The 27508-nt window shown below is 38.8% G+C and overlaps 1 long non-coding RNA gene across 1 annotated transcript in view; it reads left to right on the top strand.

The window, feature by feature from the left end:
• LOC311619184 overlaps window positions 1–27508 on the top strand; it is an 86542-nt gene that overhangs the window by 26721 nt on the left and 32313 nt on the right. The window contains exon 2 of the long non-coding RNA XR_014794454.1: window positions 21044–21285. This is a non-coding gene — a long non-coding RNA (uncharacterized lncRNA). The remainder of the gene's footprint in view (window positions 1–21043; window positions 21286–27508) is intronic.

Here is a 27508-nt window from a genome sequence, read left to right as displayed (position 1 = left end):
CTTCTAAGTCTTTGTGACAACCAATGAAAAGATTTCTCTAGGATAGAGTATTATATGATAGATTATTGTAGTTTTATTAAAAACACTTGTTACCTAAATGCATAAAAACCCTTTCTTGCCAGAGATTACACAAATCTCAAACAGAATTGTATTTATATTTAACTCGTGTAGTGGAATATGATTTATCACAGGAATGGTGCTAAGAGATGTCAAAGAAAAGCTACTGACTTTTAAGGCCACAGTTGAAGTTACTGCACAGGAAGTTTCATGAGTCTTTTATGTAGAAATTAGATTCATGCTCAATTCCTTTCTGAGTGCAGTTCCAGGAAAAAAAACTATAAATAATTTAATGTGTTTTCCGTTGATAGAAAATGGAGCTTACTACTCCATTCTTTTAACTTCCAGAAAGTTATAAGTCAGGTGAATTGCTCAAGTGCTAATCCCCGTTCAATGGAAGTTCCCGAAAGCACTTGCAGCCATTGACCTTCCCAAGCTTAAGTCCTAGTTTATTCTTAGTTCTAAAACTGTTTAAACTTAAAATTCTTTGACTAGTTTTTTGGCTACATATATTTTTATTTTTACCACATTGATGCATCATCTTGCATTCTTTTACGTTGTTTCAATCTGCAATCCTACTTTCTGGACTCCGGTTAGAATCGAGTTGTAATCTTGACTGCTACTGAACTGTGCGAACTTGATTAAGCTTAACTTTTCATGCTCTCTCTCTCTCTCTCTTTTTTTTTTTTTTTTAAAAAAATAAAATAAATTTTATTGATTTTGTACAGAGAGGAAGGGAGAGAGATAGAGAGTTAGAAACATCGATGAGAGAGAGTCATCAATCAGCTGCCTCTTGCACACCCCCTACTGGGGATATGCCCGCAACCAAGGTACATGCCCTAGACCGGAATCGAACCCGGGACCCTTCAGTCCCCAAGCCCACGCTCTATCCATTGAACCAAACCAGTTTCTGCAATGCTCTCTGTCTTTTCATCTACATAACCCCAAATATATTTTGCTGCTGGTGTCAGTTTGATATGTTCAGAAAGCAAATTTGATTCTGTCACTCTATCATTTTCCTTGATCTGGAGAGAAATGCCCATTTGGGCACTCGTCCCTTGTTATTTCTGGGAATGTGTGGCAGTGCTAGCTAGTTGGCTGATAGATGAATTCCATCACAGAGCACGTGGTTCTAGCAGACACCAGTATTGTGTTTCATTGGGCTACGTCAACCTGCAGTTTATGGCTTCGTGTTTACTAGTATTTGTTGACAAGGTCCACTGGGTTTTTAGTCTTACAGTAAACATTGCACAAGTGAAGAAACCCTGTAGCTATTTTCCAACTAAGAAAAATGGAGGGGATGATCTCAAGGGATTTGTAAAATGGTCTGGCTATCTCAGAGGGTGTCTTGAAAAACAATATATGGCAAAATATTTTCTGGTGGAGTGTAACGCAGATATAAATTACTCTTGGTCTGAATTTGACCGCTGTAGTTGATCTGTGGTGGTTTTCAATGTTGAGTAAGTATGAAGAGTGGAATGTTTTACATGCCCAAATTTCCTCCCTGTTGTCTATTGTCATTAACTTGGTGTAAACGCATGGTTGGGTTGGTTTCCTGCATTCCTTTGGATGTGGGTTTCCAAGCTCTGTCATTATACTTTGGCAAGATTGGTGGAGGTATGCAAATGGACCTAAAGACATTCTCAGAGAACCAGAAGCAGTGTGTGAGCTTCCGACAACTGCCTTCTTACATCCTGGTACCGGCGATGAAAACGGCATGAAGATAGGTCCCCAATACAAACCAAAATGACACTTTGATCATGAAATGGTTCTGATTTAAAATACAGACTGTGAGTAATCTGCAGTGTGGCTTACTCACACTCATTCACATTCAGACACAGGGAAATAACAAAAGTAATATCTTTCAACAACAACAAAAAGCCTCCAGTAAGTATATTGATTTTTCTCCATATAGGTTTTGTCCACCTCTTTGTCTAAATTTATTTAAAGTATACTGGTTACTTGAGTAAATATTTTAATAATTGGCTTTTCCAAACAACCTCTCAGAGTGCATTCTGAGAAAACAAAAGTCTTTTAATGCCAAGAATCAGTGAGTTCTGAGATTGCTTTTGCAGTACAGATTAGGCAGAGAATTAATAGGGATGCCAAAGATCCCTTAAGAATGTGCTAGTTTATCTCTCGGTGTCTTGGTAATATTGGATCTCATCTGTTTAGAAGGATTGTTTTCTTTCAGTTAAATGTGCTCTGCGTAGGAAATTACATGAACTTTTTGAATCAAAAGTATTCCAGTTGCCACCTCCACCTCCTTAGATGATTTCAGGATTGTGCTAAACATTTACCCAACGTTGCAGACAATGGAGTAAATTATCCTGGGATCATCTTAGACGTCCTGAACTAAGGAATTGATTGGGATTTTTGTTTGTATGTGAAACATTCTTTGATCAGCAGCTCCATTGCAATAAGGAGCTCCCCTTTTTTTAAAAAAAATATTTTTTATTGATTTTTTACAGAGAGGAATAGAGAGTTAGAAACATCGATGAGAGAGAATCATCAATCAGCTGCCCCTTGCACACCCATGCTGGGAATGTGCCCGCAACAAAGGTATATGCCCTTGCCCGGAATCGAACCCAGGACCCTTCACTCCGCAGGCCGACGCTCTATCCACTGAGCCAAATGAGTTTCGGCTAGGAGCTCCCTTAAAAGAGAATCTTTCTGCAGGGGCTTTGGGGGTGTGTATTTAAGAATAAGTGTACTTGGTGGCTCAGATATTAATATCATAACACCTCATAAAGGAGCGAGTCAGTAAGTGCCTCCGTCTGGACTTCATCTGCCCACTGACGTCAGTGTGGAGGCGTGAAGTGATGATTATATCTGATATATGACTTCAACTTAACTGTGTCTCTTTCTTCCTTTATTGAACTCTGTTACCAGAGCTACCTGTTAGTTGCTGCTGTCAAACCGAGGGAACTTTTGACGATTTACATTTCCTACCGTATAAACCTTCCAAATGTGCTAGCTTTCTCAGAGCTTTTAAAGAAGATACTATCTGCTTGCTCTTGGACCTAATAGGCTTATTGCTTTTTGGTACCATGCATATTGTATGGTCTAATTAAAATAAGGCACTTAGTGAATTCAGAGAATAATACTTTGGTATGTTCATATGTTTTGTGTATTTTGAACAAGTGATTTTTATATTTAGGCTCTGTATATCAAGTTAGTGAAGAACTCAGAGTTTTCATGAGGCAGGATATTGACTCAAGTGTTAGAAGCTATTTGTGGAGTAATGATTTTATTCAATAGTTAGAAAAACGTCATTAGACCACTTAGCCCAGCAGATGGCGCTCTTACCTTTGTGCTTATATTCAAGACAGGTCTTGTGGTGACTTAGCTAGATCTCATAAACTGTCGAGGGTTGCATTTCCCAATTTTTATTTGAACACAGTTTTATAACAAAACAATGCAGTTATTTTTAACATTATAGAGAAAAGTGGATGAATGGACAAAGCCATTTCTATAGATAGTCGGTTCAATTATTTGTTAGCACGTGAAATAGTTAAGATCCATATGGATGAAAGATGCACTTCCTGCAAATGTGAGTCCTATATTGTATCAGTTCTTTTCTTCCTATATTTATAACTCCGAATCTTAATCTGATAAATCCAGCTGGGTAGACAATAGAGTGAGAACAATATCCCTCTTTTCCTTTGTTTTTGGGATTTCATAGTATCTCGGAGTCATAGAATTTTGGTGCTGCAAGGAACTTTAGGGATGATCTAGTTGAAGATACAAACTTTTAGGTGAGGAAACCATGGCCCACAGAGGCTAAGCAATCTGTTCAGTCTGAAGGTAGAAACACCTGCTTTCAGTGGAAATCAGAAAATGGGCCTTACTTTCTTCAAAGCAACGCTGTCTGCTTGCATATTGCTCTGCTCTTCTCTGACAAGGGATGCTGACCACTGGGCCTGTTGGTGGAGATAGATACTTTTGCCATCCTTTGTTGGCTTTTGCTTTGCTTCATAACATTTCTGCACATGACTCTAGAAATGCACCTCAGCCATCCCTAAGTGTCCAAATTAAATAAAAGGTGCGGCAGAAACAACTTTTCCCCATGGCAATGATTGATTGAAAGAGGGCTGCACTATTCTGAACCAAATTTAATTGAACCAAAGGGGCATCCCCAAGCCTTACGGTTCTTCACAAGTTGCAGGTATAAAATGTCAAAGCCCCGAGCCAGCCGACTAAGCTTGATGTCATGAGTAGTCAGCTCCTTAGCTGTGGAGATATTTGTGGAGCTGAGGAACATTCTAAGAGTCCAGTTAGCCTAAGGCCTGGGAGGACTGTGATCTCCAACACTTTCACTCTGACACTGAGAGGTAAAAAACATATCACTTTTTTGTTGTTCTGAATCAAATGAAATCTGGATCATGGCATTCGCCTGGTTAGCAGAAGATCCCAATTCAAATTGCTTTCTGGAGAACCAACCACCTTCCCATCTCCATCTTCCACTCAGAACAGCAAGAAAGCCAAGGTGCCAAGAAGAACCAGAAACACTGGACCAGGGGGACTCTGTTCTCTGGCCTGGTTGGTAGTTGCAGAGGTGTTTGCTGTGTAAGCTTGTGTGGCCCATTTGAAGGGATTTTGTTGTTATCTTCTCCCCCCCAACCCCCCATGGAGCTGGGCCTGGGCCCCCACAACTGTGTAGCGATCAGCATCTCCACAGTCACACAGAAGCTCTGCTGTGTCTTAGGTGCTGCCAGGGACCCACATGATAGCTGTCTACTACTCCTGGCCTCCTGCTGTCACTTGAGGACAGCATCCCCAGATGCCAGGCCCTGGACATCAAGCTCTCTTCAAGGATTGGTGGGGCAACAACTTCCGTAGAATTAATCCACCCCAGTGGATCTGAAACCAAAATTGGTCACTTTGTCCCAAGGAATTCAGAATACAAAGACAGAACATTCTTTTATTCCTTTGGCCAAAGGGTTTTCAGCAAGAAGAATATGACAAATCTTTGTTTCTCAATAATACAGCCCATTTTGTAAGGTTACATTTTATTCTAGCCATCAATTTATTATTTTTTTCTTTCCCCCATCACCATTTATCCCCACGATAGTCTCTTCCACCTCCTGCCCTGCAGTCATCATACTGTTGTGCATGTTCATGTGTTCTTTCTTTTTATTTTTGCTCAATACACCATTCTCATCCTCTCTAATTACCCCCGTACCATACCAGAGCTGTCTGCCTTCTCTCTATCTATGAGTCTGCCTCTGTTTCCCTTGTTAGTTTAGTTTGCTCATTAAATTCCATGTAAGAGTGAAATCATATGGTACCTGTCTTCCTCTGACTGGCTTGTTTCACTCAGCATAACATTCTCCAGGCCCATCCACGCTGTTGCAAAGGGTAAAATCATCTCCCTTTTTATGTCCTGGCCATAAATTTTTAAGATGGGTGACAATTTCCAGAGGAGGTTAGTTGTTTATGCTAACCAGTCCCCCAGTACCTGCTGGGTGAAAAGTAGGCTGTGTTTAATTGGAACAACTATTAGAATATTAAGATTGCAGTGCGGGGCAGGAAGAATAGTTGTTTTCCTCTGAGAAATGGCTCTATGCAGCTGAAAAGGATTACTACTGCCTAACGTTCCATTACCCACCTTGATTTCTTATCTTCTTAGAAACTCTTTGCTTCCTATAAGATGAAATTGACACCTACCACAGGGATCCCTGAGAATTCCCTGGGTTAATTTATGGTAAGTGCTTTACTCTAGTCATTGATAATACTAATAAGGCCTGTTAAGACATTATGTACACTACTGAACCCCCATCTCACCCCTCCCCCCCCCTTTTTTTTTTAAAGAATAGTTTATTGATTTTTAGAGAGAGGGGAAGGGAAACATTGATGATGTGAGAGCTGCCTCCTGCATACCGCCCCACTGGGATCTGGGATTGAGCCCACAACCTGGGCATGTTCCTTGACCGGTCATCAACCAAAAACTTTTTGGTGCACAGGATGAGACCCAACCAACTGTCCCTACCTGCCAGACCCCACCTCCATTCTTTTTTTTTTTTTTTTTTGTCTGTGTGAGGGGTTGTTGCTGATAATCCTCACCTGAGGATATTTTTCCATTGATTTTTAGAGAGAGTGTAAGGGCTGGGGAGAAACACAGAGACAGAAATGTCAATGTGAAAGAGACACATCAATTGGTTGCCTTCCACACATGCCCGGACCAGGGCTAGTGCTAGGGATCAAGTCTGCAACTGAGGTAGGTGCCCTTGACCAGAATTGAACAGGGACCTTCAGTCCATAGGCTGACGCTCTATCTGCTCAGCCATATGGAAAGGTCAAGTTTTTCTTGATATTTCTCCTAGATTAGGATCTGAGATAAATGCAAAATATCAGAAAACTTTCCAGCGAAGCAGAGGGGAAAAAATCATTTTGTATATGGTCTCCTACCTCCCCAAATGTTGGAATGACAGCTAAACTTTGGGGGCGTGCTTCATCTTCTACCCCCATCCTGGTGGCTGCATTTGGGTGTGTTGGGTGGGTTCACACCTGCTTGTGGCTGATTCTCTTCCCAACACTCTGTTGGGGGCATCATGATGGTAGCTTGAAATCACCCACGGCGGGAGGATTTATAAGGAGGAGAGAAGACTACAAATGAGAGCTGATTGTTAAACATTTATCAGCACACCACTGCCTAAAAATCCATCCAAAACAGTTTACTAAATAATTTATTGGGAAAAAATGACCGGAAAGACTTAGCGGTTTTCATTTCAACCTCATCTGAAAAGCGTGCCTACAGAGAGAGTTTGGGTGACTCTAGGGGAGAACTGTTCATTGCCCCTCTCCTCTTAAGCATATCAATGAAAAGTTTAAAATGCCACCTCCATATTTCTTTAGTAAAAGTTAATGCTCTGTGCACCAACGATAACATCTCTTCAGAGTGTCACAATTTTGCTCTTTAAAAGGAAAAATACATGCCAACAAGTAAAAAAATTTTTGGAATCAATGTTTCAAAAGGGAGTATGGAGAGAGAATAAGGAGGACCATTTGAATTCTATTGTAGGTAACCTATGTTTTTAGGAAGAGCTATTTGTACCTTAATGATCATGTTTTTGTTTTGTTTTTAAAAACCTGCCCCTCCCCCCAACTCTGTTAGTTACATCTAGTAATTTTAGATAATCACAGATTTTTAAAGAATATTGTGCTAAGCCTCTGGGGATGCAAGTGGATAAAAAGGAATAACGAACTAATGGCTACAAAGTATTGTGCTATTGAAAAATTTTGTCTTCTCTCAAACTCCACCATCTCTATAAACAACAACAACAAAAAAACTCCTGTGCTTGACTCAATAATGTTATAAGCATCAAGTGTATCTTTATTCTCATTAGAACCATGGTGAAGAGCAAATAAGTGTTTTTTTTTGGTATATTGCTGTCATATTTCATAACAGGATTGCTCAACAACATGTATTTTTAGTTGAGGATTCTGTTATGTCTCCAGGAAACTTAGATATCAAATATTATTGCTTGGAAATGAACAACAACAATAAAAAGACCTCCAGGGGAAGTTACATACAGTGGTAGGAGTCTTTCCTGAGATCTGGAACCCTCTGTCATTGCTGATGTGGTTGTCTTTGTGGTTGCTGATGTTCACACTTTTGGGGCTATCAGCTACACAGCCATGGACTCACCTAGCAATGCTTGCAAGACCCTCAAGAAGTCATCCATATCCTTCTAACTTTAGAAACATGTCATGTTGACTTTATTCAAATATCTCAGGATCCAGGTTTAACTACAGACACACACGGATGCCCTGAGCATCCATTTTGAGGGGAGATGAGCCCAGCGGGAGCTCTCCAGATGTGCACCTCTAAACATGTGGCTAGATCCATTCCTCCATCCCTCCAGGGAAGGGGTTTGGTTAGAGAACAAGGAACTTATCATAAAGTTTATACTTTATAGTCTTCTCTTCTTATGTTTTCTAACCCTAAAATGGTTATTCGGGTGTTACCATTCCCCATTACCCTATTTCTATATCTTAGGAGGAGGAGTGAAATTGTGGATGTTTGAGGGTTGGAGACACCTGAGTGTCTGGGTTTTCCTAATAACCTGAGCATGTCAGATCTTAAAGTTCATAGATTTAGGCACACACTCTTAAAGCCAATGAAACCTCTCAAATCTAATCTTACTAGCTATAGATAATATAAGAAAAATGCTGCCCAGCTCATGTGGCTTTGTGGCTGAGCGTTGACCCATGCACCAAGAGGTTGCTGCTTTGATTCCCAGTCAGGGCACGTGCCTGGGTTTCAGGCTGGATCTCCAGTGGGGGCTCATTGATATTTCCCCTCTCATTGATGTATCTCTCACTCTTTCTTTCTGTAAAAATCAAAAAACGTCTTTAAATTAGAAAAAGGTCAGAATTTTTGATATAAGGACTTATGATCATTTTGGGTGAATGCAATTCTAAGACAGTAGACCAAATTCTCTTGAGAGAAAAAAAGTTTAATTTAGCCAGAAGGGCTTTATGATTTCCATTTGTGTTTAAGTAGTGTGTGTTGCAAGGTTGTTCTGTCAATGACTGCCAGAGAGAATCTATTGATGACTTGATTCTGAAGGTATTCAAAGGAGTGCCTGCAAAGGGGTCAGGAATTAGCTGATTGCGCCTTTAGAATGGGCGAATATACACTTCTTTTTGGACTACATTCATGCCTTTTCCAAAGGGACGTTGTCACATAATGTTTGTACAAGTGCTTCCTCTTTGTAACTTTGCCAGAACTGTGTTCTGTGTGATTCTGCTTACATACCCAAGTCTCCTTGAGTTGCCAACATTCAGACATCATTAGTGACCTCACTAATGCCATTTTGATAAAATGTTGACATCATTGCTTCTCTTATATCTTGTTCTTGACGCATATTGGCATGTCTGCACTACATTTCCCCACATCCTTCATTTACCGCATATTTGCTTGATGGGTGTTATTTTGAGTTATTTGTGTTCTGGACTTTTAATTCCCTTTTGGCTAGAACCCAAATATTTGGTTCGCCAGGTCATAAGCCTTGCACCTTGGCGATTTTTCTGCTAAAAGCACAATGAAGAGGAACATTGACTGTTCAGAGGTCCCATGTAGTTCATCTCCCTGCCTCTGTTACTTTCAGAAGAGTTACTTCAGATAGCCAGTCCAACTTGGAGGGTATCTGCAATTGCTGTCCTTTCTTGCAACATTTCTAACGAACCCCTCATTTCTGCAAGGGTTCTCTTCTATGGATTCTGAGTTGCCTAATCTCTGAAACTGGTGAATTTCCTAATAGAAATAGTTTCTGCCTCAGCTCACTGTCACCTCATGGTCCCCTGGGTCCTGATATGGCTTTCTTATCTGTTCAGATTCCTGAATGACAACTTTATTATTTTGACCTCTGGGCTATGCACTCTTTAACTTTGATCTCATTGAACTTCCTGTTTTATGCTGGTATAGCTCATCTATATCAAAATCTGAGAAATTCCTGTAAGATTGCTGGTCTGAAGCTAGCAAAAGTGCTTTGCTCAGCTGTTAGCTCTTCCTTTTGTTCTGTTTGCCATGATTCTGCTGTATTAAGTAGCCAGCACAAACAGCATTGCTTTCTTTGCTGTTGAATGTCTAATATGCAAATGTACACTTTGAACATTTTAAAGTGTATATACTATGTAGCTATCCACGACAGTGCCCTCTTCTTGCTCACCTTATAAACCTCCCAATCCCCAGTTTCATGGGTGCATCCTAATTACTCTACAGTCATATTCAAATCATCTTTAAAAAATAAAAATGCCCTAATCCCACCCCAGACATACTAAATCAATCTCTGGGGTGTGGGAACTAGGTGTTTTGAAAAATGCTTTGCAGGTGATTCCAAAATGTGGTTTCAATAGAGAACCATAGCCTCAGCCAATCAACGTACTAAGATGTTTCTTCTGGTGGCTATATGTTACTGGCTCTCTTCTTAAGGAAAGGATGCATATCTATACTAATGGGCAGAGTGAACGAGGAAATACGTGGTCCCAGTTCTGCTAGAGGTCAGCTTATGATCAGCCTTAGGATGAAGTTGATGCTTTGGACAGGAAATCAGAGAAAGTGACCTCTGATGACAACTCTGATCCATTGAATCAATTAACCCTGAAACTTGCCCTACCTTTGGACTTCCTGTTATGTGAGAAAATAAACTTCAGAGTCAAGGAAGCTGGGATCAGAGAGATTAAATGACTCATGGAAGAAACTAAAACCCGTTTTAAGAGTTCTTTCTGTGCACTCTATGAAAATACACCTCAAGAAATTGTGAGTACATGAGAAAACAGTACCTGCTCTCAAGAAAGTCACAATCTCTTTGAGAGAGATGAAACGCAGTTGTTGGGAACCTTCTTAAACAATCCTGCACTAAGCTCCGAGAACACGTTAGAGTTGACCAAGGATTGTGACATTTTTTATCTCTTTTTATCCTCTCAGGAAACTCTTAGGTAGGATATTGTTATACCTACTTTACAACTGAGGAGATTGAGGCTTCAAGAGGGTTTACTCTTTGCCCAAGATGATCTAGTTGGTAGCTGAGCTAGGAGCTAAACTCAGATGTTCAGACTTAAAACGCAGCATCCTTTTTGCTCCACCTCTTTTTCTGAATGGTCTTTATGTTTTGGAATTCCATCTGTCTTCCTCACCTGGATATAGAGACACAAGGATTCAGGATAGAGTAATGCTCTGCTAGTCCCAGGAGCAACAGTTACTGGGCATCCATGCCAATCTAATCTTATGGGGGAGTTGTCGAATTTTGTTCTTATATTTAGAAAGTGGATGAAGTTCCTGGAAATTATTGAGTTCAAGGCAGGGACATTTTATTTTGGAATATTAGAGTTAAGGTTTCTGGGGAGCATTTAATCTGGGTTAAATGCCTCAAGATGACCTATCAATGGGAAATGAGTTCAATTGTGGAAGCAGGAGGCACACTTCTATTTTATTCCTATATTTTATTGTCTGGTCTCATGCACCTTTGTTGCATCCTTTTCTGGATACAATAGCCACATTCTTGATATACAGAGAATGTGCAGAAGTTCCCATTATTTGTGTTCTGGAGCTTTTTACTTTTCTCCAGTCCAACAAACCAAGTGACTTTATACACAAAACTGCTTCTGCGACAAGTTTTCCCCTCACGTCCACTGGGTAAAAAGAACAGCCTAGCAATCTTCCCCTTGCATTGCTCACGATTCTGGGAAGATAGTTAACCAATTAAACAGTGCAGCTGTACAAACATTCCAGCTATAATCTGTAAAGTTCAGATCGTGCGCACACTTTCATTGTCTTTCCCCCCTCATATGGAATCTCATTGTTTCGTCAATTACATTTAAACATGTGTTTATGTAAGATGGAATGTTCTTTAGCTGTTAAAGTAAATTTAAACTATGCTCGAAATGTTGAACTGTGTTATTTTGAGGGAAGACATTTGGAGAAAATTTATTTAGAATAAATAATAGTCATTGGGAGTTGAAATGATTGAATTTCTGAATCTAGCTTAGACTATGTCAGCATAAGATTCACCTTTGGTGTTTTTCAAGAGTTACTTCCGGGGACCAACTCTTGGGATAGATGCCTAGTTGAGTAACCAGAGTCACGCTGCTAATAGTATAGTCATTGCAATGAGCATTTATGAGCACTTAGTATAGAGCAGAGCCTGCTTCAAGCACTTGATGCGAATTATACTATTTAATCCCCCAAATGACTTGATGATGTGCTTTCCGTTACCATCCCCACTTTGCGGGTAAGGAAACTAAGGTATAGAGAGGAGAGCCAGCTGCTCTTTGTCATCTCATGAGCCAATGTTTAAACCCAGGCATTTGACTCTAGCTCCACACTTGGAACCACAATTTTTTTATTACCTTCCTTTAAAAGGAAGCAACTCATTTAACTGGTTTTCCTTTACATGACCTCTTTCTTCCTTGAACCACTAACTGGTTGACCAATTAACTGGTCAACCAATCTTCAAGTGATAGTGACACAGTTTTCCCTATCTCATTACTGAAAGGCAGACCAGAAATCCTTTTCTGGAAGCAATTAGAGGAAGATAAATAAATTTTGCAGTCTATTTTCAACATGTGGAGAAAATTACCTGTTAAATTTTTTTTCCCCCGCTTCTTGATTGTTGAGGCACTTACTTTGCATGTAATAAAAAATAGAACCATCTGGCGAAAGGTCCATATTCTATACTTTTGACTTTCCTGCATCCTCTTAGAAAATAATTCATTGAATCTGAAGGACAAATTCATTCTTTTTTTTCTTTTCTTTTCAATTCATACTTGTAATTCTCTAGGAAGTGACAGATTTTCAAATGAACTTCTTCCTGTTCAAATGCTCTGCTGTGTTAAGAATGTGATTTGTTACTCCTTAGAAGACAATGATAGGTTAGTGGTGGCTAATGATTGAAAGGAATAAACTTCCCTTAGTTCTTTTTTTTTATTTTAAATTTTTTATTGTTGAAAGTGTTACATATGTCTCCTTTCCCCCTACATTGACCTCTCCCCACCCACTCTGGCCCCCCAGTATATGCCTCCACACTCCTATTGTTTGTGTCCATTGGTCATGCTCATATGCATGGATACAAGTCCTTTGGTTGATCTCTTACCTCTCCCCTTACACTCCTGACTGCCCTCTGAGGTTTGACGATCTTTTCAATGTTTCTATGTTTCTGGCTCTATTTTTGTTCATCAGTTTATGTTCATTATATTCCACAAATGAGTAAGATCATTTGATATTTGTCTTTCTCTGACGGGCTTATTTTGCTTAGCATAATGCTCTCTAGGTCCATGCATGCTGTTGCAAATGGTAAGAGTCCTTCTTTTTCTTTTTTTACAGTAGCATAGTATTCAATTGTATAGATATCCCACAGTGTTTTAATCCACTCATCTGCTGATGGGCACTTAGGCTGTTTCCAAATTTTAACTATTGTAAATTGTGCTGCTATGAACACAGGGGTGCATATATCCTTTCTGATTGGTATTTCTGATTTCTTGGGATTCCCTTGGTTCTTGATATTTCTTTCTATAAATCTAACTCCAAAGCTCACTGATAGATACTTTAGGGATGGAGGCACTGAAGATAAGTGACTTTTCATTTGTGAGCCAGAGCTGAGCCAGAGCTCTTAGCCTAGAATACTTCCAGCTAAGTTTCTCTCCCTCTCTCATGTGAATTGGACTTTAATCATTGCAAGAAATCAAGCAAGAAAGTTTGCTTTGGAGTGTTCTGCCTCTTTAAGGGCTTGACATTTACATATATGTTTGAAAATGATCCAAATATAAGATCTGCTATGTTCCAAGGACCTGAGGAAGTCCCACTGTGGCTTCTGTTGAGCTCTCTTGATCACTACAAACCAGGGATGATAAACCTTTAAGAAGCTCAGTCACACAGCAGGACAGACAGAAAATAATGCTTGGCAAGCAGAGGTGCTAATTGGATAATTTGCCCCTCCTCACTGCTTTGTTAAGCATTGTCTCAGAGGAGCTGTTATTCCTCCATTTCTTGGAGGAATGCTACAAGAAGCACCCTTATGAGATCTGATACTACATTTGCAATGATGCCACGGGGCTCAGTGCCCCCTTAGAGAAACCCTCTGTGAGAAATCCCATTTATCTCTAAGTGCTAAGAAAAGTACTTTCTCCGTTTCTTTATTCTCTCTTTTTAACAACAAAATCACCCACAATTTCCTTTTCCATTTGATTGCCTTAGAGTGAAAAATGAATTATATGGACACTTAGAACCTGAACACTTGCTTTACTTCCTCCCTGCACATCTTAAATTTCCCCTGGAATAATCTGATAGCCTACTATTTTACTTTTAATAATCTGATAGACACACATTTTATATGTGTCTTTGTTGTGTGTTGCTTAAAATTCTTCGCAAGATTTATTTGGGGTGTAAAACACCTGTAATTTAATTTGTTATGAGAATAACAACTGGGTGAGGAATGGGTTTTGTCCTTTCTTTTGTTCTTTTTTCAAAAAAATATTTTTATTGATTTTAGAGAGGAAGGGAGAAGGGGAGAGAGAAGGGAGAGGGAGAATGATGAGAGAGAATCTTTGATGGGCTGCCTTCTACATGTCCCACACTGGGAATTGAGCCCACAACCTGGGCATGTGCCCTGACCTGGAATTGAACTGTGACCTACTAGTTTATAGATCAATGCTCAACCATTGAGCCATGCCAGCTGGGCTATTTTGTTCTTTTAATAAAATAATTTCTTATTATTCCTTCTTTTAGGGAGCAAAACAATGTTTCTTTTACCCTCTTAGGTAGACTAAGTGGGGACATGTGAATTAAACAGACAAAAAAAAAAAAAAAAAAAAAAAAAAAAAAAAAAAGAGTAGCAAGAGAAAAGACAGATTTTTATTCATGTACATATAGGAGTATTCACAGAAAAATGTGATTCCAGGAGAGGCAGTGAGAATTTGGGGCATATATATCATGTTAATAGGAGAAGGGGCGGGGAAGAAGGGCGTATGGGAAAACAAATGCTTTTTAGGAAAGATAAGTGGGCCCTGGAGAGTAGATGGTAGATGATAGTTTTGTGACAATGTCTGTTTAATTTCTTATCCTGGTGCCAACTTCTTGTCTCCTGTAATAGGAGTCAATCTTCCCTGCTTACCAATTCCCAGGGAAGGGATTTATGACTGAATTTTTTTGAGAGGCTCTGCTGTTAGGCTGTTAAGGAAAGTTCAGAAAACACACACACACACAAAACAAAACCAGAAAACCCTTCACAGTGGTATATCCTGGATCCCTTCACTTCCAAAGAAGTCTGTTCTCAGAAACGGAAGTTAATCTGTAGACCATTTGATGCTTGCCAAGGTAAGAAACATCCAAACGTATAACAATTTTAAAGGATTTCATTTAAGCCAAACTGATGACAATTGCTAGGAAGCAAGATCTTAGATGCTTCAGAAAATGACTGCTTAGGATTGGATTACTGGATAGTTAACAAGATTATGTGTTTTCTGGAGGGTGATTGCCCTTATTACAAAGGTGTGTTAGCCTAGATGCACAAAAACAATGGGCAGGGCTTGCTTAAGGCAAAGATAAACCTTTTTATTAAAAATGTCATAGGCCTGGGGTGTGACTACCCACCCTGACCTTCCTAGTTAGGAATTGATGATCAGATTACCCTGTGAAGTTACTTTCCATAGAACCCCCTTTTCTTCCACACTCAGAAATCAATTCCAAATCATTTTAGGACCAGTACATGCTAAGCCATCAAGAAGGACAGTAAATATTAGGGCAATCAGAAATAAGGCACCCAGAAGAGTGAGAATATCAACTCTGATGATGACTAGGTAACAATGCCAAATGCAACCTTAGCATTTTCATAAGCTGATGTGAGTGTGAATTAGCCATTAAGATGTTAAGGCCATTTTTATGCAAAAATGTGAAAACATGGTCATGAGGAGGAAAGCTAAAGCATGGGGACTAGAAAAGTTGGAACAGGGAGAGAGCTTGGTTCCTTGGTGGTAGAGGATAATTCCTGTGTTGAAAGCAAAGTAAAAACAAAACAAGTTGCAATTAAATACTAGTTCTGGAGTTTAGCCTTGAGCAAGCTTCCTGGTTGGTCTGTTGAAATGATTAAGGTCAGTTTAAAATCAAAACATGGTATCTGTTGTCAATAAGACACTGCTTTGGACCCAGATTTAAATGCTCACACTTTTCTAGTCTTTGGCGCTGCAAATTTCCAGAAATATATACAAAGAGGTTGGCTTTTCCTGCTTCAACAGGCAAGAGGGCTAATGGGAAAAAAATATTTGCACTAAAGCAAGTTTTCGCTTAATTTTCACTCTCATTTTCAAGAAAGAAGCAAAATGATTAAATGCTTTTTATAAAGGAGGCACATAAAATATCTTAAAGATATTAAATAGCTTAATTAAGATTCACTATTATTTCATTTTAATGATTTCAAATGTGATATAGGTCATTAATTTTCAATTAGTTTTTTTTTCTTTTTTTAATTACGGCAGTATTGCTCTAAAAGTAATGCTGTTAAACCAATGGTCTACAACATAAAGGGGAATTGGTTTATTCTGGCTTTTGGTGTGTCTGGAAATCCTAATTTTGGTGACACTGTTCTTTTATTTAACTATGGCTTGAAAAAATACAGAAATCTGGTGGGAACTAATCCATCTTGGCTATGAGTTTAGTTTTATTATTGTGAGAAAAAAAAGATTTGGTTTAAATTCTTTGCTCTTTCAAGTTGTGTGTGTGTGTTTTCAAATGCTGTTATAAGTACTATAAATGGATACTATGTAGACTTCAGGAATATTTTCCCTTTAATCTATGTAGACTGAGCAAAGATAAAATTCTTATGACTCCAGTCACTGCATTGATGCCTCTTTGCCACTAGATGGCTCTGTATAGATGCTCCTATCTGAGAGGTGTCTTTAAAAAGATAACAGCAAAATCAGAGGGATGTTTGCTATTCCTAAAGTGTTTTCCCTGCTCTAATTTCCAGTCCTAACCAGATGCCTTCCCCTCCTTTCTGGAGGATTAATTCCAGAAGACAGAACTTGAACTAAACAAAAAGAGAACAAAATTAGGCTTAGGCATTGGTCCAAATATATACATCTATTAGCTAGTCACCCTAGAGAATGGGAGAATTTCTACAGATATAATTTAGATTTATAGCCAAATATTCATTAAAAATGCTAAAAGGAGGGAGGGACTTGGGTTTGAACTGGATCATCAAAATGACAGATAATTTAGAATTACATCCAATATAATAAAAGGCTAATATGCAAGTCAAACGAAAGGCTGAACGACTGGTCTCTATGATGTGCACTGACCACCAGGGAGCAGATACTCAATGAAGGAGCTGCTCCCTGGTGGTCATTGTGCTCCCATAGGGGGAGTGCCACTCAGCCAGAGGCTCACAGCAGGCGAGCAAGGCAGCCTAAGCCATCAGTCGGACATCCCCAGGGGGCTCCTGGACTGCAAGAGGATGCAGGCCAGGCTGAGGGACCCATCCTCAGTGCATGAGTTCCATGCACTGGGCCTCTAGTTTAGTAATAAAATGTTTGTATTTATGTTTTAAAAATGGTGTTCTGGAAACCAATGAACTTTCAATAATAGACATATAGAGCATATTAACTCGCGAGGGAATTTGTGGTTGAGGTTTCCTATACAGCTTCTTATCTCATAACACTCCTCTGTTTTCTATACTTGACTAAGACTAGCCATGTCAGCTGTCAGAACCAGGTAACATGATAGCTAAACCTGAGCTCATGCTGTCTTAAGTTTGTTTAATTTTCAGTTCTCAGTATACATGCAAAGAGAGGGCCACTGAATGTTGATTCAAAACACCTCTTGCTCAGTTGTAGGCCATATGGACTCATAAGACTAGACCGAATTGGAATAATTATGAAATTCCTTTTATACTGTCTACTTTAGAATTATCAGAATATTTCAATACATTTTTGGTAATAGACGACACTGTTGATAAACTACTTAGAACCTGAATTTGATTAAAAACATTTTGGGAAATAATTATTAAAGGTAATGGATCATTCCAAAAGGATTAGATCTTGCATTTAAAATACTATAACTATGTATTTATCAGTTGTATGCATTTTAACAAATTTTGAAGTTAAGTAATCAGTTATGATGTTGATTATATTTAATAGCATGTTCCTTTTTATAACTAAGCATATAAATAATGTAAGAAATAAAAAAAGAAAATAGCGCCAAATAAGTAATAGTAATTTAACTTTCTTTTTCTTTTTTAAAGAAAGCATCTATGTTTGAGGGGTTGTTCTTATGCAGACTTTCTTCTCAGTGTTGAAGAAAAAGACATACACGGATACTCAGTTCTCTATTTTCCTTCTACTTTCCCTATGTGATCTTTGAAAAATGATCACTTAGAGAAAGTGATCTTTGAGAGATGATGATATTTGGGCAAGCTTGGAGAATGAGAATGAATGCAGGACATTGACAAAAGCAACTGTTGTACTGTTTCTTAAAAATAGGAAGAAAAATTTTATAATCTAGCAGCTAGAGAATTTGACAATATTGGCCAACATTTTTGAAAATATCATTGGATGAAGTTTGTAAGCCCTTTCGAGAAGGAAAAGGTGATTATTAAAAGTAAGCATGCAGAAGCAAAAAGTCAAGTAAGAGTTGGGGAGGATGTGGAGAAACAGAGCCTGCATAGATGCTAGTAGGGATGTAGGGTGATGCAGTCAATTTGGAAAATAGTCTGGCAGTTCCTCAAATAATTAAACATGAAGTTACCATATGACTCAGCAAATGGTTTTATGCCCAAGAGAAATAAAAACATATGTTCACAAAAAAACAAAAAAAAAACTTGTACCTGAATGTTAAAACAATTCATATTAGCTAAAAGGTGGAAACAATATCTAATAATTGACGATGGATAAAATGTGGTATATCCATAAAATGGAATATTGTTCAACCATAAAAAGGAATATAAGTACTGGTATATGATACAACCTAGATGGACCTTGAAAACATTACGTTAAGTGAAATAAGCCCAATTACAAAAGACTATATACTATAAGATTCCATTCACATGAAAGTCCAGAACAATGTGTATAAGCCTAACCAATGGACACAGACAACAGAGGGTGAGGGTGGAGGGGTAGGGGGTAATGGAGAATAAGGACACATATGTGCTGAGTGAAATAAGCCAATCAATGAAAGAGAAACACCACATGACCTCACTCATTTGTGGATAATAAAGAACATTATAAACTGATGAACCATAAGATAGATATAGAGACAGTATATCAACAAGTAGACTGTCAAATTACAGCGGGGAGGGGTGGAAGATCTGGGGGAGATAATAGATCAACCGAAGGACTTGTATACATGCATATAAGTACAACCAATGGACACAAAACTCTGGGGAGGAAGCGGATGTGTGGGAGGGAGGGAGGGGATCAAAAAAAAATCAATAAAATATATTTTAAAAAAAAAGAATAAGGACACATATGAACACCTTAATCAATAAAGAAATTAAAAATAAATAAATACTTAAAAAAATAAGTAAATAAAACAGGAGCTAGTAAAAAAAAAAAAAAAAAGTCCAGAATAGGCAAATCCATATAGACAGAAAAGTAGATTAGTGGTTGCATAGGCCAGAGGAGATGGCTAGATAGGGGAATAATATTTGAAGGGTACAGGGTTTTTTTCTTGATGTGATGAAATATTCTAAATGGGCTATGGGTGATGTTTGCATAGCTGTGAATGTACACCACTGAACTATACACCTTAAATAAATGAATTGTCATTGTGTGAATTATCCTATCTAATAAAGAGGGAGTATGCTAATTGACCCTCATACCATTGCAAAGATGGCGGCACCCACAGCCAATAAGAAGGGAATATGCTAATTGACTGCCACTCCCTCAAAATGGCGGCACCCACAGCCACAAAATGAGGACTTCAGTTGACATACCTGATATAACTTGCTTGCTTTTTGGGGAAATACCTGATGTACTTATATTGATCCTCTTACCCTCTCACATGAATTCATATTTTGAACATATTTTCTTTGAGCAGCTTCTTTCTGTGAAAGGAAACAAAGGAAGATACAATATATGATGTAAATAAAACCGATTATCCAGTCAAGGTTCAACTAACAGCCAATTAATGATTTATTTGCAAGTTAGCGACTTTTGGAAGGGAATGTTAATCTAAAGGCTGTTTAACTGATGTTTGCTGTTTTTGTTAGAAGATAGTAACAAATCAAATGTATCTTGTAGAGACTAGAAAAATAGTAAATTATTCTTTTGATTCACAATGCAAGAAAAAACATTCACTGACATTTATAAAAAGTTACTAGAGGTCCAGTGCACAAAATTCATATGTGTGGGGGGCAGTCCTTCAGCCCAGCCTGCACCCTCTCCAATGTGGGACCCCTCAGGGATGTCTGACTGCTGGTTTAGCCTTGGTCCTGCAGGTATCCCTCTCGCAATCTGGGACAGTGGCTCCTAACTGCTTGCCTAACCTGATTGCCCCTAATCACTCTGTATGCCTGCTTGATTGCCCCTAACCACCTCTGCCTACCTGCCTGATCACTCTTAACCTCTCTGCCTGCCTGCCTGATCGCCCCTAACTGCTCCCCTGCTAGCCTGATCACCCCCCTAACTACAGTTCCCCTGCCACTGTGGCTTTGTCTGGAAGGTCATTTGGCTGTCCAGTCTAATTAGCATACTACATTTTTATTAGTATAGAGTAATATAGATGGTTTTCAAATGATTTTAGCCAAACCTGTTCCTCAATTGAAAGCTAATGTGGAAGTTAATATGTAAAACAAATTAAAGTGAAGTTGCTTAGTTTGAAGTGGGGAAAGGATGATGGGTTTGTGTTCTGCAGCAAGCCGTTAAAAGCCTTCCTGAACCAGAGGAACCCTTGGAGGCCTCTCTGGAGATCCTAATGTTTGGAGAACAGAGATGGACGATCTGCCGAATAATGCAAAGGATACTAGTCGGAGTTCTAGACTCATCTTAACAACTAATTACCATGGCATTTCTAGACAAGTCACTTCATTCCTCTGGGTCTTCGTTTTCCCCGTGTGGAAAATGGGGTGGATTCTAGCCCAAGTCCTCTTAATGAAAATGGGCACCCAGAATGTTAAGCTGAGACCAGGACGTGGCTAAAGGCTTATAGCTATAGCCAAATTAAATTTTAATTCAGTGGTCAACATACAATGATTTAGAGGATAATTGCTTTTGTCAGTTTTCTGGTTCTAGAACTATAAAACTCTATTACATATAAGCCAGGCACCGGTTTTAAGAATCGGAAAGTCCTAGTTTAATCTACCTCTGCTTGTGGGAGTGAATTGACGGCATATTTCTGGTGTTTGATATGTTCACCTTCTTTTGTAATCACAGAGTTCTAAATTTTACGTCGCAGGTTATAAACAGAGGAAGAAAGTTCCGGTTTTGATTATTTTTGAATGTCTTTTCATTTATGCTAACAGTCCTGCTTTTTTTTTTTTTTGACAGGATACAGCTCTCCGAGAATCACGATGACAAGTGCAAGCAACGTCAGAGCCCAGGGAAGACACTCTCTTGGATGAACTTTTCCACCGTGTGGTGTGCTTCACGGAGGTTGCGTGCATTGAAATGTTCTGGCAGCACCAGGCAAAGAGCAGCTGGATGTGCTGTGGGTCTGAGCAGTCACCGGAAGACCTGGGCCACAGGTGTTCTTCCTCGTTATCACTGTGCACCATCGTGCAGTGTCCTAGTGTTCGGGTAAGTGGCACGGAGGTTTGAGAAAGTGTTCCCTACTTAACAGCCTTGAAATAGGCAATGCTACTTGCAAAAACACTTTAAAAAGCTTATTTCAGGAGCAACTACTTCATCAGGGCAGATATTCTTGTGTAATTGTATATTCTACCGGTGGGCCAAAGGCTGCCAGAATTGGATGAGCTGTGGCTGCTTCCTCACCTGTCTTAAATCCTGCCATGATAATAAGAATGATGATATACCTGGCATTTTGAACACATGAATTAAATGATGGAGTCAGAAAGTAGTTTTTTTTGCCTGGCCGGTGTTCCTCAGTGGTTGAACGACGATCCATGAACCAAGAGGTCCCCTGTTCGATTTCTGGTCAGGGCACATGCCAGTTGTGGGCTTGATCCCCAGTAGGTGTTCCTATCTCTCTATCCCTCTCTCTCTCTCTCTCTCTCTCTCTCTCTCTCTCTCTCTCTCTCTCTCTCTCAAACAAACAAAAAAACCCCCAAAAAACCCCAAAAAACAAAACAAACTTATTAAAAAAAATAAAAGTAGCTTTAAAAAAAAACTTCATTGTTCTTTTACATTTATTCAGGGAAGCTGGTTGTTCTTTTGACCCTGAAAACATGCAATGCAGTGCATTTTTGGACACTCTTAAAGAATCCAAATCCAATAAGCAAAAGGTCTAGTCCCATGTAAGAGCTATCAATCTTCATTAAAAGGTAAAACTTTATCTGAAGTTCTTCATCCTACAATTCAAGCTGCTGTTGGCCATGTCAGGGTTTGTTCTCATGCCCACCTACTCTTCTGTTCCTCCTCTCTTCAACTACTCACTGATTTCTGCTGCCTCCCCTGTTGGTGGGTGGGGAGGAAGGAGAGGACATGGGCATTTCATTTGGCTGGGCCTGTGGAGGTGATGTGGCACCACTCTGGATACAGTTCTCCCCACCAGCGTGGCTCAGTGGTTGAGCATCAACCTATGAACCAGGAGGTCATGGTTCAATTCCCAGTAAGAGGGGTGTGGGCTTGATCCCCCTTGGGGGGGGCATGTAGGAAGCAGCCAATCAATGATTCTCTCTCATCATTGATGTTTCTCTCTCTCTCCCCCTCTCCCTTCCTCTTTGAAATCAATAAAAAATATATTTAAAAAGGTTTAAGTCTGATTCTTCCTTGCATGGGTACACATGTGGGTTCTTCAGAGATGATCCCCCATATCGCAATACCTGCATCCCTCTGACATGGACAAATGCATTTCTGTTCAGTTGCTTGCTTCTTCCATCACCCCTAGGAATGAACACCCTTGCTTTTTTCTGTTGATGCTTATTTATTTGTCCTTAGGCACTTTTAGTATCTGAAATTCCCCATGCGGTTTTCGCTCTCACATGAGATCCACATTTTGTCCAAGAGAAACAGTCATACATTTTTTGTGCTGATAAATTTTCAGAAAATAGTTATTCTCTTGTATAAATTACGTCAGGCAGCTTCTTGTCCCCACGTTCCCAACAGCAGGGGACATTACCTTCTTTAAACCCTTGGCTCTTGGCTTGAGGTGAAGGGTTGGTAATTCTCTGAAAATCTGTTTTTAAGAATCCCTCTCTGGCCCTGGTTAGAGCCGTGGTCAGCAAACTGTGGCTCACAAGCCACATGCATGCAGCTCTTTGGCCCCTTGAGCGTGGCTCTTCCACAAAATATCATGGCGAGTTTATTTTGAAGAAGTGGTGTTAGAAGAAGTTTAAGTTTAAAAAATTTGGCTTTCAAAAGAAATTTCAATCATTGTACTGTTGATATTTGGCTCTGTTGACTAATGAGTTTGCCAACCACTGGGTTAGAGCATAGTCATTGGTCTGAGACACTAAGATTGACATTTTGACCCCTGGTCAGGGCACATAGAAGAAAGAATAAAGCAATGAATGCATAAATAAGTGGAACTACACATTGATGTTCCCTCTCCCCTCTGCCTTCTCTCTCTCAAACAAATAATAACAATAATAAAAGAATCTCTCTCTGGGTGCCTGTGGTATTGGTGATATTCTATTTCTTGACCTGGGATACTGGGTGTTGTATAGATGCTTACTTAATGATAATCCATTGTGCTTTACATTTATGTTTTGTAAATTTTCTGTGTGCTAAATTAAGAAAAAATATTAATCAAAATAGTATCGCTTTGGTGCTAAAAACAATGCAACTATGATCCTCCTTTCTAAGCTCCAACTTCAGTCCCCTCTGATTCTTGGGTTCTCTGAACAAATTTTCACCTTTTCCTAGTTCCTCATTTTAGAAAGTATCTCAGGTGAAATATATTGTAACAGTTGTACATTCATTTTAACTACAACCTTGTGAATATTAACACCAAATACTCTATTACTCCCTTTACCTATGTCATCTCTCATGAGCTCATCGTCCTATAAGCTCAAAAAGGTCAAATACTGTTAACCTTATTACCCAAGTGAAGACGATCAGGCACTGTATCATATCTCAGGACAAATAAATGCCTATGCCAAGCTTTAGACCCAAAGTTCTCTGATTCCAAAGCCCAGGTTTTTTTTTCTTCCTATAAGGCCAGTCTCAGTTCTCTCATATGTGTGACTTGGGGACCACTCCAAAATATGCAAAGAAGGTGCAAAAGCTGGCCATGTCAGGTTTCCCAGTATCCCCCATCTGCTGGGCTCGGACTGCCAGCGTTTGCTCACCTCAAGTCTGGTGAATGAAGCCTGCTTGAAACCAGAGGAAACTTTCTGGGAGGTTTATGGCTCTTGTGATGGGCAAAGCTGTGTCTGTCCTAAACTAAACAAAGTAAAAGAGTGGAAAAGGAGAAGGGGTTATCCTCAGAAATGTAGCCACTGTATTTGCTTGCTATAATTTTATCCTGAAAAACAAATCAGGAGTGGTCTCAGGACTAAGCTGATCTATTTGTAAACTTTAGAAGGGAAATCGTTTAGCTCTCTGACAGGTAGGCAGGCAGTGACTGCCCATTAGGCAGTGGAGGTAAACAGAGCTTGTGGTCTGGATGAACCAGATATCTGGTCTAGAGATAGCAACGGAGCAGGGCTGTGCTGAGGAGGAGGTATTTTGCAGAGTTTTGTTGTGGGACTTAACAGTAACGAGGCCCATGAATTGATTAATTCTACTCCTTGTTGAGTAAAACGTGCAAGGTGCTGCTGAGTTTGATAGTGTCAGACTCATAATGTGTCCAACCAGTTTTATGCATTGCTTTGCTTCAATCTATTGAATTTAAAATGTATCCTGAAAATGTTTTTTAAATTTGATTTTGTTTACCTCATTATAAACATAATAAAAATTCACAATAGATGAAAAAATTATAAGAGGATAGAATAATTATTTATAATTCAAGAATTTTAATACATATACTGTTAATCTTTTGTTTTAATCCTTTTTTATATAGCTGATCTTAGAATATGTAAACAATTTTATTGTCGTTTTTAAAAAATATGTTTTTATTGATTTCAGAGAGAAGGAGAGAGAGAGAGATATAGAAATATCAATGATGAGAGAGAAACATTGATCGGCTGCTTCCTGCATACCCTACTGGGGGCTGATCCTGCAACCTAGGCATGTGCCCTGACCACCTAGCTGGGCCCCTACCTCATTTTATGCACAAACAATACTTACTCAGTTAAAAAATTAAGTATGAAAGGCGAAACCATGAAAATTTTAGAAAACATAAAATTTCAAGGTGGCATTATGAACTTATGGTAGGAGAAATTTTTAAACGACACAAAATATATTAACCATAAAAAAAAATTATAAATCTAACCATATTAAAACCAAGTATTCCTATTCATTGAAAAAAAGGCAAAAAGTGAATGAATACAATGAGAAGCAGAACTAAATATAGCAGCAAATCAATAAAAAGGTGATAAGAGTAGAATAGAAAAACATTTCGAGGCATTTTACAGAGGAGGAAATGTTAATGGCTATAAACATCTGAGAAGATGCTCAGACTCAGTAATAACCAGGGAAATGCTATTTGTTGAGATATTTCTATTCTTGTGAAATGGGCAAGAATTACAAACTTAGATAAGTAAATCGTGGCACATTCATACTCTGGAATGTTATATGGCAGTGAAACTTAATGAACTCAGCTACATACATCAGCATGCTTGAATCTAAAAAATATTATGTGATGTAAGAGAAATAAGTCACAGAAGGACTCAGATGCTATGGTTCCATTTATATGAAGTTCTAAAAGAGACAATACTGTTTTTTAATGGAATCACAGATATGTAGAAAAACCACAGTGGAAGAAAGTGAATAATGAACTTACAATTCTGAATACCAGTAGTTTTACCTGAGGTGAAGGATTGAGGGGACAACTGGGGAGGGGCCACAGGTAGACTAGTTACCAGCAAGACCCTGTTTCTTAGGGTGAGTGGCTATTATGAGTGATCACTTTATTATTTCTCTCTGAAATGTGAATAAGCAATTTGCATGACAATATTCTTTTACATTTGTGATACATTTCATTGCAAAAATGTAAAAGAGAGCCAGCACCTGGTAGCTCAGTTGGTTAGAGCATTATCCCAATATGCCAAGATTGTGAGTTTAATTCCAGGTCAGGACACGTACAAGAAATAGCCAAGGTACGCCTTAATAAGTGGAACAACAAATTGATGTCTTTCTTTCTCTTCCTCCATCTCTTTAAAATAAAAAATGTAAAAGAGAAAAGCACAAAGTTTTAAAAAATTTATTATTAAATTACTAATTATATTATTGTTAAAGGAAAGAATGATAATCATACCATTATTTCACTTCACTGGTAAAGAGAAGTAATTTAAACTTAGACACTGGTATCTTGGCAAGTCTTTGAAATTTCCAGAGAGCAAGTTTAATTTTCATAAAAAGACTTTCCAGTAGCATTAAGAGAAAAGATGCCATTGCGCAATGAGAAAAGAAACCCCAAAACATGAAAAGATAATTCACAAGAAAGGAGAATGCTTGTTGAGCATGTCAACCAAAATACATTGAGCCATGGGCCAAAGATTCCACAAAAGGGCAATTCATTTTTGCATCCTGAGTTTATGTAAAAATATGCTTCACAGATCATCAGTTGTCTGTCCAGGCAAGTAAAAGTAATGTGTATTGCCATTTTAAACAAAGGCAGTAAATCTTGTTGGGTGAAAATTTGTGAATAAGTTATAACCAGAGAGATTGATTTATGGAAGGAAGTTCAAGAGAAAGGACATGATCATTTCGGGAGAGAAAGGTTTGGTCTGAAAAGGATACCTCAGAGGGCTATTCTGCCACCTGTGACGAGAGGAATTTGAGATGAGACAGTATTATGTAAAGCCAACAAAAGTGATGTTATAGAAGATGAGCATTTTAGAAGTTGAAATGTTGATTTCCTTATATACATAAAAACTTGTTTGTGGTGATTCTAGATGTAAAAATCAACTTCATTACATAGTTCACTTTTATAAAGTTAAAACTTTTTTATGACTAAAGTGCTAACTACCAATGTGGGGGTTTACTAAAAAACTTTTGAACTTGTTCTGAAAATTTTAACCTGACAAAGCTTTATTTTTAATACTAATCGTTATTGTTTTTAATGTGTGGTTTTCATTACCAGTTTGCAGGTAAGCTGCATTTGGAATATTCATAGTTAACAACTGGCAGGAGGCAAACCCAGGGCAGTATAGCTTCTTTTTGAGAAAAAAAAACAACAAAAACTGTAAAGGAAAATCTTGCCTTTGAAAGTATGGCTGGGAATGAACAGAAATGTCTTGATGCAGGTGTGATGGCAGGCTGTTCTTAGTCTTGATGAGATCAATGCGGGACGTTTGGCTTTAATCATGTATAGGCAGGAAAGCCAAAGGAAACATTCTGATAAGGCAGAAAATCAGTAACAATATTACTTTTAAATTATTAAAACCAGGTGATCTTTTATTAATACTTAAATCTTGCTTAGAGTTAGTGTCCCTCTAGGAAACACTAGTTGAAGTGCTCAACCATGCATTGTAAGGTTGGCCAACTGCTAAACCCTTTAGTTCATTCATCCATGCAGCAGATATTTAGTAAATGCTGTGTGTGTGTGTGTGTGTGTGTGTGTGTGTTTGTGTGCGTGCGTGTGTGTGTGTGTATGTATAAGAAGGGGGGGAGAGAAAGATTGAAGTGAGAGAGATCTTTCAATAGGTTGCCTTTCCCACCACCCTGACTGTGTATTGCAACCTTTCCGTGTACTGGACATTGCTCCAACCAAACAGCCAGGACAGAAGGAGATAAT

This window comes from Pipistrellus hanaki (assembly GCF_964339955.1).
Source record: "Pipistrellus hanaki genome assembly, chromosome: 3".
In the NCBI taxonomy this organism is placed as follows: Eukaryota; Metazoa; Chordata; class Mammalia; order Chiroptera; family Vespertilionidae; genus Pipistrellus; species Pipistrellus hanaki.
The sequence above is the reverse complement of the archived record's forward strand: the minus strand, read 5'-3'. Positions and strand labels throughout refer to the sequence as shown.